The sequence below is a fragment of the Coenobita brevimanus genome, chromosome 10 (genome assembly GCF_032717465.1).
Source record: "Coenobita brevimanus isolate Jiangsu-jjx chromosome 10, ASM3271746v2, whole genome shotgun sequence".
NCBI lineage: Eukaryota > Metazoa > Arthropoda > Malacostraca > Decapoda > Coenobitidae > Coenobita > Coenobita brevimanus.
This window is the reverse complement of record NC_136963.1, coordinates 6,737,943-6,747,619: the sequence shown is the minus strand read 5'-3', so window position 1 is coordinate 6,747,619 and position 9,677 is coordinate 6,737,943.

Genomic DNA, 9,677 nt, shown 5'->3' with positions numbered 1-9,677 from the left:
TCCGAGCCACAGCCCAGCACATCAGGCACGGTGGAGTCACCACTGGACGTGAGTTTGCGCCTGTCTTCAAAGTTGTTTGCAGTGGGTAGTACATCACATCCCAGCAACACGCCCCTCGGCCACCTGCATCAGTTACTCTCAGACTCTGACAGTGAATAAACAAAAAGAGCTCTCCACTAGACCACACGGGAATTTACAGTGTTGTGCAGTGTTATGATATCAGAATTCACAGTGCAAAGGATTAAGTGCAGCACACCGCTTCCCGTCCGATCAGCGAAGTTAAGCAATGTTGGGTCTGGTTAGTATTTGGATGGGTGACCGCCTGGGAACACCAGATGCTGTTGGCATCCCTACGTGTCAAGTGGGGTTGGTGGAGGGTTAGTGCCCCTCCCTGTAAAACAATTAACTCTAAGCCCTTGGCCACCCCATTTGGGATACATGGCCACTAGACAACACAGGAATTTACAGTGTTGTGCGGCGTAAAGAACATAATGGGCAGTGTTAAGAAATTAGAATTCACAGTGCAAAGGATTAAGTGCAGCACAACACTGGATTACTGTACGTGCTTCAAGTGCCCTTCACCACTGCCAGAGCCATAGAGGAGGCGGGTTAATCATCGCAACAGCCACGGACGTCTTGTAAGTACCTTGTGCACCGCTAAATATTTTCCATACTCACTTCTAATTCCTCATTCTCTGGTTCCTTTTCATTTATGTCATGTTTTCTGTCCCTTATTCATGTTCATAGGGTCTTAAATAGGTGTTGTGCATGTCCGGTAGGGAGTTATGAAGGTGGCTTTCTGAGTCAGGTTGGGTTGGGGTCTATAAGTACCTGTCCAGAGGCATGTTTACCAACTCCCAGACATGCCTTTGGCTCTATTACATCGGGTCTCGGAGGGATTACTGCTAACAGATACACGTTTGAAAGCCGCATACAACTTCTTTCCCTTCTCTAGAAACTTTTCCACTAAAGATCTAAGAATGAATATCTGATCTACACAACCTCTTCCCTTCCTAAAGCCTCCCTGTTCTTCTCCAACTAATTCCTCTGTTCTTTCTCTAACTCTGTCAATAAGTATCCTACCATACACTGCTCTACACAACCTCTTCCCTTCCTAAAGCCTCCCTGTTCTTCTCCAACTAATTCCTCTGTTCTTTCCCTAACTCTGTCAATAAGTATCCTACCATACACTTTTCCTATTACACTCAGAATACAAATGCCCCTATGATTACCACACACTCAAGCACATACCTACCTCAAACACCCCCAAACACCTGCCGAGCATCCCCGACACTCCCGCCTCCTCCCGCACCTCCCTCAGGGCCGCTGCCGGGGCCGCCTCGTTCACCTCCAAACCTCCACCAGGTACAATCCACAGCCCGGAGTCACGGCGCGAGGACACCAATAACACCTGCCGCAGAGGGACAATTAGAGACTAACTAGGAGAGTGTGTGAGGTGGAGGGGGAGACCAAAGATGAGACTGAGGGATGGAGAATGAGAGACTGACTAGAAGAGTGTGTGTAGGTGGAGAGACTGACTAGAAGAGTGTGTGGTGGAGAGACTGACTAGAAGAGTGTATGTGGTGGAGAGACTGACTAGAAGAGTGTGTGGGTGAGAGACTGACTAGAAGAGTGTATGTGGGTGGAGAGACTGACTAGAAGAGTGTGTGAGATCGAGAGACTGACTAGAAGAGTGTATGTGGGTGGAGAGACTGACTAGAAGAGTGTGTGTGAGGTGGAGAGACTGACTAGAAGAGTGTATGTGGTGGAGAGACTGACTAGAAGAGTGTGTGTGGTGGAAAGACTGACTGGGAGAGTGTGTGAGGTGAAGAGACTGACTAGAAGAGTGTATGTGGGTGGAGACACTAACTAGAAGAGTGTGTGAGGTGGAGAGACTGACTGGGAGAGTGTATGTGGGTGGAGAGACTGACTAGAAGAGTGTATGTGGGTGGAGAGACTGACTGGGAGAGTGTATGTGGGTGGAGAGACTGACAAGGAGAGTGTATGTGGGTGGAGAGACTGACTAGAAGAGTGTATGTGGGTGGAGAGACTGACTAGAAGAGTGTATGTGGGTGGAGAGACTGACTAGAAGAGTGTATGGGAGTGAGGTGGAGAAGGGGAGACCAAGGATGGGATGGAGAATAGGAGGCAGGAATGAGTCTCCTTGGTTACTAGTCAAAATCGAGGCAGGAATGAGTCTCCTTGGTTACTAGTCAAAATCAAGTCTTACCTGTGTCTCATCCTCATTGACACATATGCACGCTGCTCTCTTCACGAATCCATCGTCATCGTAGTTACGCGCTTTCGTAACTCCGCTCATGTTGATTATGCGTAACTATGTTAATATGACATCAAGACTAACTGCCTGGGGAGTCTGTGAGAGAGAGAGAAAATAAGGAGAGTTGCTTTACTAGTCACGAAGAAGTGCTATACTCTTTTTTTACTCTAACTTGGCCTAAAATTGCCATCTCTCCATCTTGAATATGATGCTAGTCACAAAGAAGTGCTATACTCTTTTTACTCTAACTTGGCCTAAAATATGATGCTAGTCACAAAGAAGTGCTATACTCTTTTTACTCTAACTTGGCCTAAAATATGATGCTAGTCACAAAGAAGTGCTATACTCTTTTTACTCTAACTTGGCCTAAAATATGATGCTAGTCACAAAGAAGTGCTATACTCTTTTTACTCTAACTTGGCCTAAAATATGATGCTAGTCACAAAGAAGTGCTATACTCTTTTTACTCTAACTTGGCCTAAAATATGATGCTAGTCACAAAGAAGTGCTATACTCTTTTTACTCTAACTTGGCCTAAAATATGATGCTAGTCACAAAGAAGTCCTATACTCTTTTTACTCTAACTTGGCCTAAAATATGATGCTAGTCACAAAGAAGTGCTACACTCTTTTTACTCTAATTTGGCCTAAAATATGATGCTAGTCACAAAGAAGTGCTATACTCTTTTTACTCTAACTTGGCCTAAAATATGATGCTAGTCACAAAGAAGTGCTATACTCTTTTTACTCTAACTTGGCCTAAAATATGATGCTAGTCACAAAGAAGTGCTATGGAAGGGATGTAGAGCCATAGCACTGTCTATCTATCTATTGGCAGACGCTTTAATCCCGTAAGGGGTGGCCACAAACAAATCACCTCCATGTCACCCTGTCCCCTGCCATTTCACTGCCTTGCTCCCAGCTCACACCCCTCTCTCTCATATACCTCTCCACTCCATCCCTCCATCTCATCCTTGGCCTTCCCCTCCCTCTCCCCCCCTCCACCTCACTCACATACACTCTCCTCATCAGTCTCTCACTCTCCATCCTCTCCACTCCATCCCTCCATCTCATCCTTGGCCTTCCCCTCCCTCCCCCCCCCTCCAGCTCACTCACATACACTCTCTTAATCAGTCTTTCACCCTCCATCCTCTCCACCCTATCCCTCCATCTCATCCTTGGCCTCCCCCTCCCTCTCTCCCCCTCCTCCTCACTCACATACACTCTCCTCATCAGTCTCTCACTCTCCATCCTCTCCACCCCATCCCTCCAACTCATCCTCGGCCTCCCCCTCCCTCTCCCCCCTCCACCTCACTCACATACACTCTTATTCTTTGACTTTGAATATTTTACTTTATTTAATTCTAAGTACATTGAGGTGGTTTGGCCGTATTGAGGATGGAGAGAGAGAGACTAATTACACGACCATCACTTTACTCTTCCCTACATTCACATTTACATTCCGTTTCTTACACACTCTCCCAAACTCTTCCCTTCATTCACATTCATATTCCGTTTCTTACACACTCTCCCAAACTCTTCCCTACATTCACCTTTAGATTCCGTTTCTTACACACTCTCCCAAACTCTTCCCTACATTCACCTTTAGATTCCGTTTCTTACACACTCTCCCAAACTCATCCACCAAGCCTTGCAGCTCCCCTTCGTCTTCACTCAACAACACAGTATCATCTTCTTCTTCTTTTTTTTTTTATGCGAGGAAGAAGGAACCCAAGGCCAGGAGCCCACAAAAACTGTTCCTTCCAAGAGAAAAACAAAATACAAGAGAGAGCCAAATTCAAGATCCAATCATTTTGAGATGCCATGACACACTGCGTTTGAAAGACTGGAGATCATAGGTAGCAGGAAATACAGAGAGAGGGAGACAGTTCCAGAGCTGACCTGTTGCATAAATGAAGGACTGGGAGTAACGGTTAACTCTTGCATTAGAGAGTTGGACAGAAAAGGGATGAGAGTTTGCTGCTAGACGGGTGCTACGTGCCCATCGTAGAGGTGGAGGAATGCAAGCAGACAGTTCAGAGGAGCAGTGACCATTGAAGTAGCGACAGAAAAGAGATAAAGATGCAACAGTGCGGCAAAGAGACAGAGGTTGAAGGGAGTCAGTAAGAGCAGCAGTGACCATTGAAGTAGCGATAGAAAAGAGATAAAGATGCAACAGTGCGGCAAAGAGACAGAGGTTGAAGGGAGCCAGTAAGAGGAGCAGTGACCATTGAAGTAGCGATAGAAAAGAGATAAAGATGCAACAGTGTGGCAAAGAGACAGAGGTTGAAGGGAGCCAGTAAGAGGAGGAGAGTTAATGAGACGAAAAGCCTTTGACTGCAAACAACAGTACAGGGAGTTTCCAAACACTATCCTCTCTCACCAGGGCCACTCCAACATCCACTACCCTACCTTGTACCTCTTTTATTACCCCATCCATGTACAGATTGAACAACCATGGAGACATGACACATCCCTGTTTCAACCCAACTTTCAAAGAGAAAAATTCACTCAGTTCACCATCCACACGCACTGCAGCCTTCGCACCATCGTACATACTCTTCACAGCATTCAACAACTGATCTATCTATCTATGTATGGCCAGACGCCTCAATCCCGTTTGAGGTGGCCACAAACAAACTGCCTCCACGTCGCCCTGTCCCCTGCCATTTCACTGCCCTGCTTCCAACTCACACCCCCCTCTCTCATATACCTCTCCACCCCATCCCTCCATCTCATCCTCGGCCTCCCGCTCCCTCTTCCCCCCTCCACCTCACTCACATACACTCTCTTCGTCAGTCTCTCACTCTCCATCCTCTCCACATGGCCAAACCACCTCAGTGTGTTCCTCATAACGCTTCCTATCACATCCACATCCACACCACAACGCTCCTTTATATCCTCATTGGTCAGCCTGTCTCTCCACGTGACTCCACAGGCTCCTCTTAAATAACTCATTTCCACTGCTCTCACTCTTGACTTGTGTCCTTCCAACAACATCCAAGCTTCACAACTGATAAATTTGTGATTAAAATACTGATAAATAACTTGGTAAATGCACACAACAGTAATTTATTCTACTAAGTTAGTTAATGAAGTTAATTACCCTGAAAATGCTTAATAAATACCTAGTAAAGAAAAAATGAAAATAACTGAAAATTGCTGATAAATGGGAGATAAATGACTGTCAGATACTTCAAAAATTTCCAGTACGATAATTGTTAATGTAAATGACCAAGAAAATACCCAATTAATCTGGAAATTAACAAAGAGAAGTTTATAAATACATCTAAAATTGCTGGAATACCTTCAAAATTTTCTGTCCCATAAATAACTGAATAAATGACTCTTAAATGCCCAATAAATTCACGTTAATTAATAAAGATAATAACTCGAAAATGCCAACCTAAATTTTCCTCGATGAACTGGTGGAAGAAGGTCCTGGGAATGGCTGGTCGATTTTCACGATTTAAAAACAAACCTGGTGATTATCCGCGTGAAAATTAATGTGGGAAGGTGAGGATGAATTAATTACACCCCAATCTCCGGCTGACAGGCAGAACTAAAGGCGGGAAAATAGAAAAATGAACACGGTATTTCACCACAAGCTCCCTCACCACCACACGACTAGACTCCTATTTGGTCGCACTGCCGCGCTATTTAACACTATTTTCTACGTCCACTGAGCCACATGGATAATAAGTAACTCATTTTTAAGTAGGTGGCCGCCATGTCTGCCCAGGGTCGCTCTCAAGGCGGAAAAATGGCAGGAAATACCAAAATGGAGGCTTGTAAGGGGTAATAATGGCCACCGTCAGCTGATCCTGCCACCTCTGTCTCCAGGAATTTTAATTATGGTTCAAAATAATCGATAAATATTATGGAATTCTGTTATCTTTCGCTATTACATAACTTTTCTGAAACTATTATAATATTTTCAGTCAAAACAAGCATCACGATAAAATATAGCGTGCTCTATCAGAAAATATGGCCTTATCATGAGAACTATGTCGTAATAAAATAATTCTCATTCCGGCTTTTTTTGGAGAATTTAAAGAACCTTGGTTATTAAATAAAAATCCATGGGTCATACTGCTCCCTTACAATACCGAAATTTGCAGTCATATATATATTCTATCAAGAAAACTGATGCATGAGAATTTCCTGAGAAAAGAACGGGATGATATAAAACATTCAAGAGTCAGGGAAATTGCATTATTATTTACATCAATACTTACATTTATATTTTTTTTCCACACACAAAAAGAAACGTATTGATGATTTAGTCCACATTAGTTTCCAATATCTACCCGTACTTGATTCGAAAGTTGTTTGGGTGGGTACAAAATATATGAAAATTAAACATATTTCCTAGAGCCATAGAGAATGACTAATATTACTGTTAAAAATATAAACTAGATTCACAGCAATTAATATACTTTCACCGTCGATCAGGGGAAAATGGCACAGGTAAAGGTGGGAGCAGACGCCACGAAGCGCTTAGCCGCGGTGCTCATCTCCGTAATTTAAGCCTTTGAGCCTGTGGAGGGTTATTTAGGCAATATCATGGAGGCCAATGTATAATTCAGGTTACCACAATACCCGCCTACAGTTCGCCAGCCTACAACGATATCCACTCAGCCACCGCGGCAATATATAGTAAATCAAATCTTCCTGTTATATCCTTTGACAAATATGTTGATAATATAATTGAATATACTTATGTGTGGGTATATTTTGATGGTATACGTACTTATATTGATGGCTCGTGTCTCGTCAGTTAAGAATGCTCCCTAAAACCTCTTCCTTGGCGATTTATTTTTGGATATGGCTGGTTAATATCCTTTTGTATGTTATTTATGCAGAGTATGGTGATATTGAAAGGATTTATGTAACACAAAAGAGGACAGTAAGGTGTAATAAACAAAATAAATCACTTAGGAAAAGGTGTTAGGGAGCTTTATGCAGAGTATGGTGATATTGGAAGGATTTATGTAACACAGAAGAGGACAGTAAGGTGTAATAAACAAAATAAATCACTTAGGAAAAGGTGTTAGGGAGCTTTATGCAGAGTATGGTGATATTGAAAGGATTTATGTAACACAAAAGAGGACAGTAAGGTGTAATAAACAAAATAAATCACTTAGGAAAAGGTGTTAGGGAGCTTTATGCAGAGTATGGTGATATTGGAAGGATTTATGTAACACAGAAGAGGACAGTAAGGTGTAATAAACAAAATAAATCACTTAGGAAAAGGTGTTAGGGAGCTTTATGCAGAGTATGGTGATATTGGAAGGATTTATGTAACACAGAAGAGGACAGTAAGGTGTAATAAACAAAATAAATCACTTAGGAAAAGGTGTTAGGGAGCTTTATGCAGAGTATGGTGATATTGGAAGGATTTATGTAACACAGAAGAGGACAGTAAGGTGTAATAAACAAAATAAATCACTTAGGAAAAGGTGTTAGGGAGCTTTATGCAGAGTATGGTGATATTGGAAGGATTTATGTAACACAGAAGAGGACAGTAAGGTGTAATAAACAAAATAAATCACTTAGGAAAAGGTGTTAGGGAGCTTTATGCAGAGTATGGTGATATTGGAAGGATTTATGTAACACAAAAGAGGACAGTAAGGTGTAATAAACAAAATAAATCACTTAGGAAAAGGTGTTAGGGAGCTTTATGCAGAGTATGGTGATATTGGAAGGATTTATGTAACACAGAAGAGGACAGTAAGGTGTAATAAACAAAATAAATCACTTAGGAAAAGGTGTTAGGGAGCTTTATGCAGAGTATGGTGATATTGGAAGGATTTATGTAACACAGAAGAGGACAGTAAGGTGTAATAAACAAAATAAATCACTTAGGAAAAGGTGTTAGGGAGTTTATGCAGAGTATGGTGATATTGGAAGGATTTATGTAACACAGAAGAGGACAGTAAGGTGTAATAAACAAAATAAATCGCTCAGGAAAAGGTGTTAGGGAGCTTTATGCAGAGTATGGTGATATTGGAAGGATTTATGTAACACAGAAGAGGACAGTAAGGTGTAATAAACAAAATAAATCACTTAGGAAAAGGTGTTAGGGAGCTTTATGCAGAGTATGGTGATATTGGAAGGATTTATGTAACACAGAAGAGGACAGTAAGGTGTAATAAACAAAATAAATCACTTAGGAAAAGGTGTTAGGGAGCTTTATGCAGAGTATGGTGATACTGGAAGGATTTATGTAACACAGAAGAGGACAGTAAGGTGTAATAAGCAGAATAAATCACTTAGGAAAAGGTGTTAGGGAGCTTTATGCAGAGTATGGTGATACTGGAAGGATTTATGTAACACAGAAGAGGACAGTAACGTATAATAAACAAAATAAATCACTTAGGAAAAGGTGTTAGGGAGCTTTATGCAGAGTATGGTGATATTGGAAGGATTTATGTAACACAGAAGAGGACAGTAAGGTGTAATAAACAAAATAAATCACTTAGGAAAAGGTGTTAGGGAGCTTTATGCAGAGTATGGTGATATTGGAAGGATTTATGTAACACAGAGGAGGACAGTAAGGTGTAATAAACAAAATAAATCACTTAGGAAAAGGTGTTAGGGAGCTTTATGCAGAGTATGGTGATATTGGAAGGATTTATGTAACACAGAAGAGGACAGTAAGGTGTAATAAACAAAATAAATCACTTAGGAAAAGGTGTTAGGGAGCTTTATGCAGAGTATGGTGATACTGGAAGGATTTATGTAACACAGAAGAGGACAGTAAGGTGTAATAAACAAAATAAATCACTTAGGAAAAGGTGTTAGGGAGCTTTATGCAGAGTATGGTGATACTGGAAGGATTTATGTAGCACAGAAGAGGACAGAAAGGTGTAATAATCAAAATAAATCACTTACGAAGGGGCGTTAGGAAGCAACAGATCGTAGATAGTGATGTTTGAAAGAATAATAATAATAATAATATCTTCATTCCTTCCTCTCTCTCTCTCTCTCTCTCTCTCTCTCTCTCTCTCTCACATAAAAACTCGCTTCCAAAAATTCTTCTTATTTTAATCTGTTTTTTTCACCAATGATGACTACCTGAGGGAGGGAGGGAGGGAAGAAGGGAAGGGAGGGAGAGAAGGAAGGAAGGGAGGGAGGGAGGGAGGGAGGGAAGGAGGGAGAGAGAGGGAGGAAAGATTACATAGAACTACTTTCATTTGGCGCGATTTTATGTGTCGTCATTTTGTGAGGTAACGAGACTAAGATTATTATTATTATTATTTGTGGTACGTGGGGGCACTCACCATCCATTCACTCGATGTAGTGCTGCTTTAGGTGTCTGCCCTTTCCTCTTTTCCTTCCTTCCTCTTCTTTCTTTCCTTCATTCTTTCCTCTTCCTTCTGCCTGTGGGTCACTTT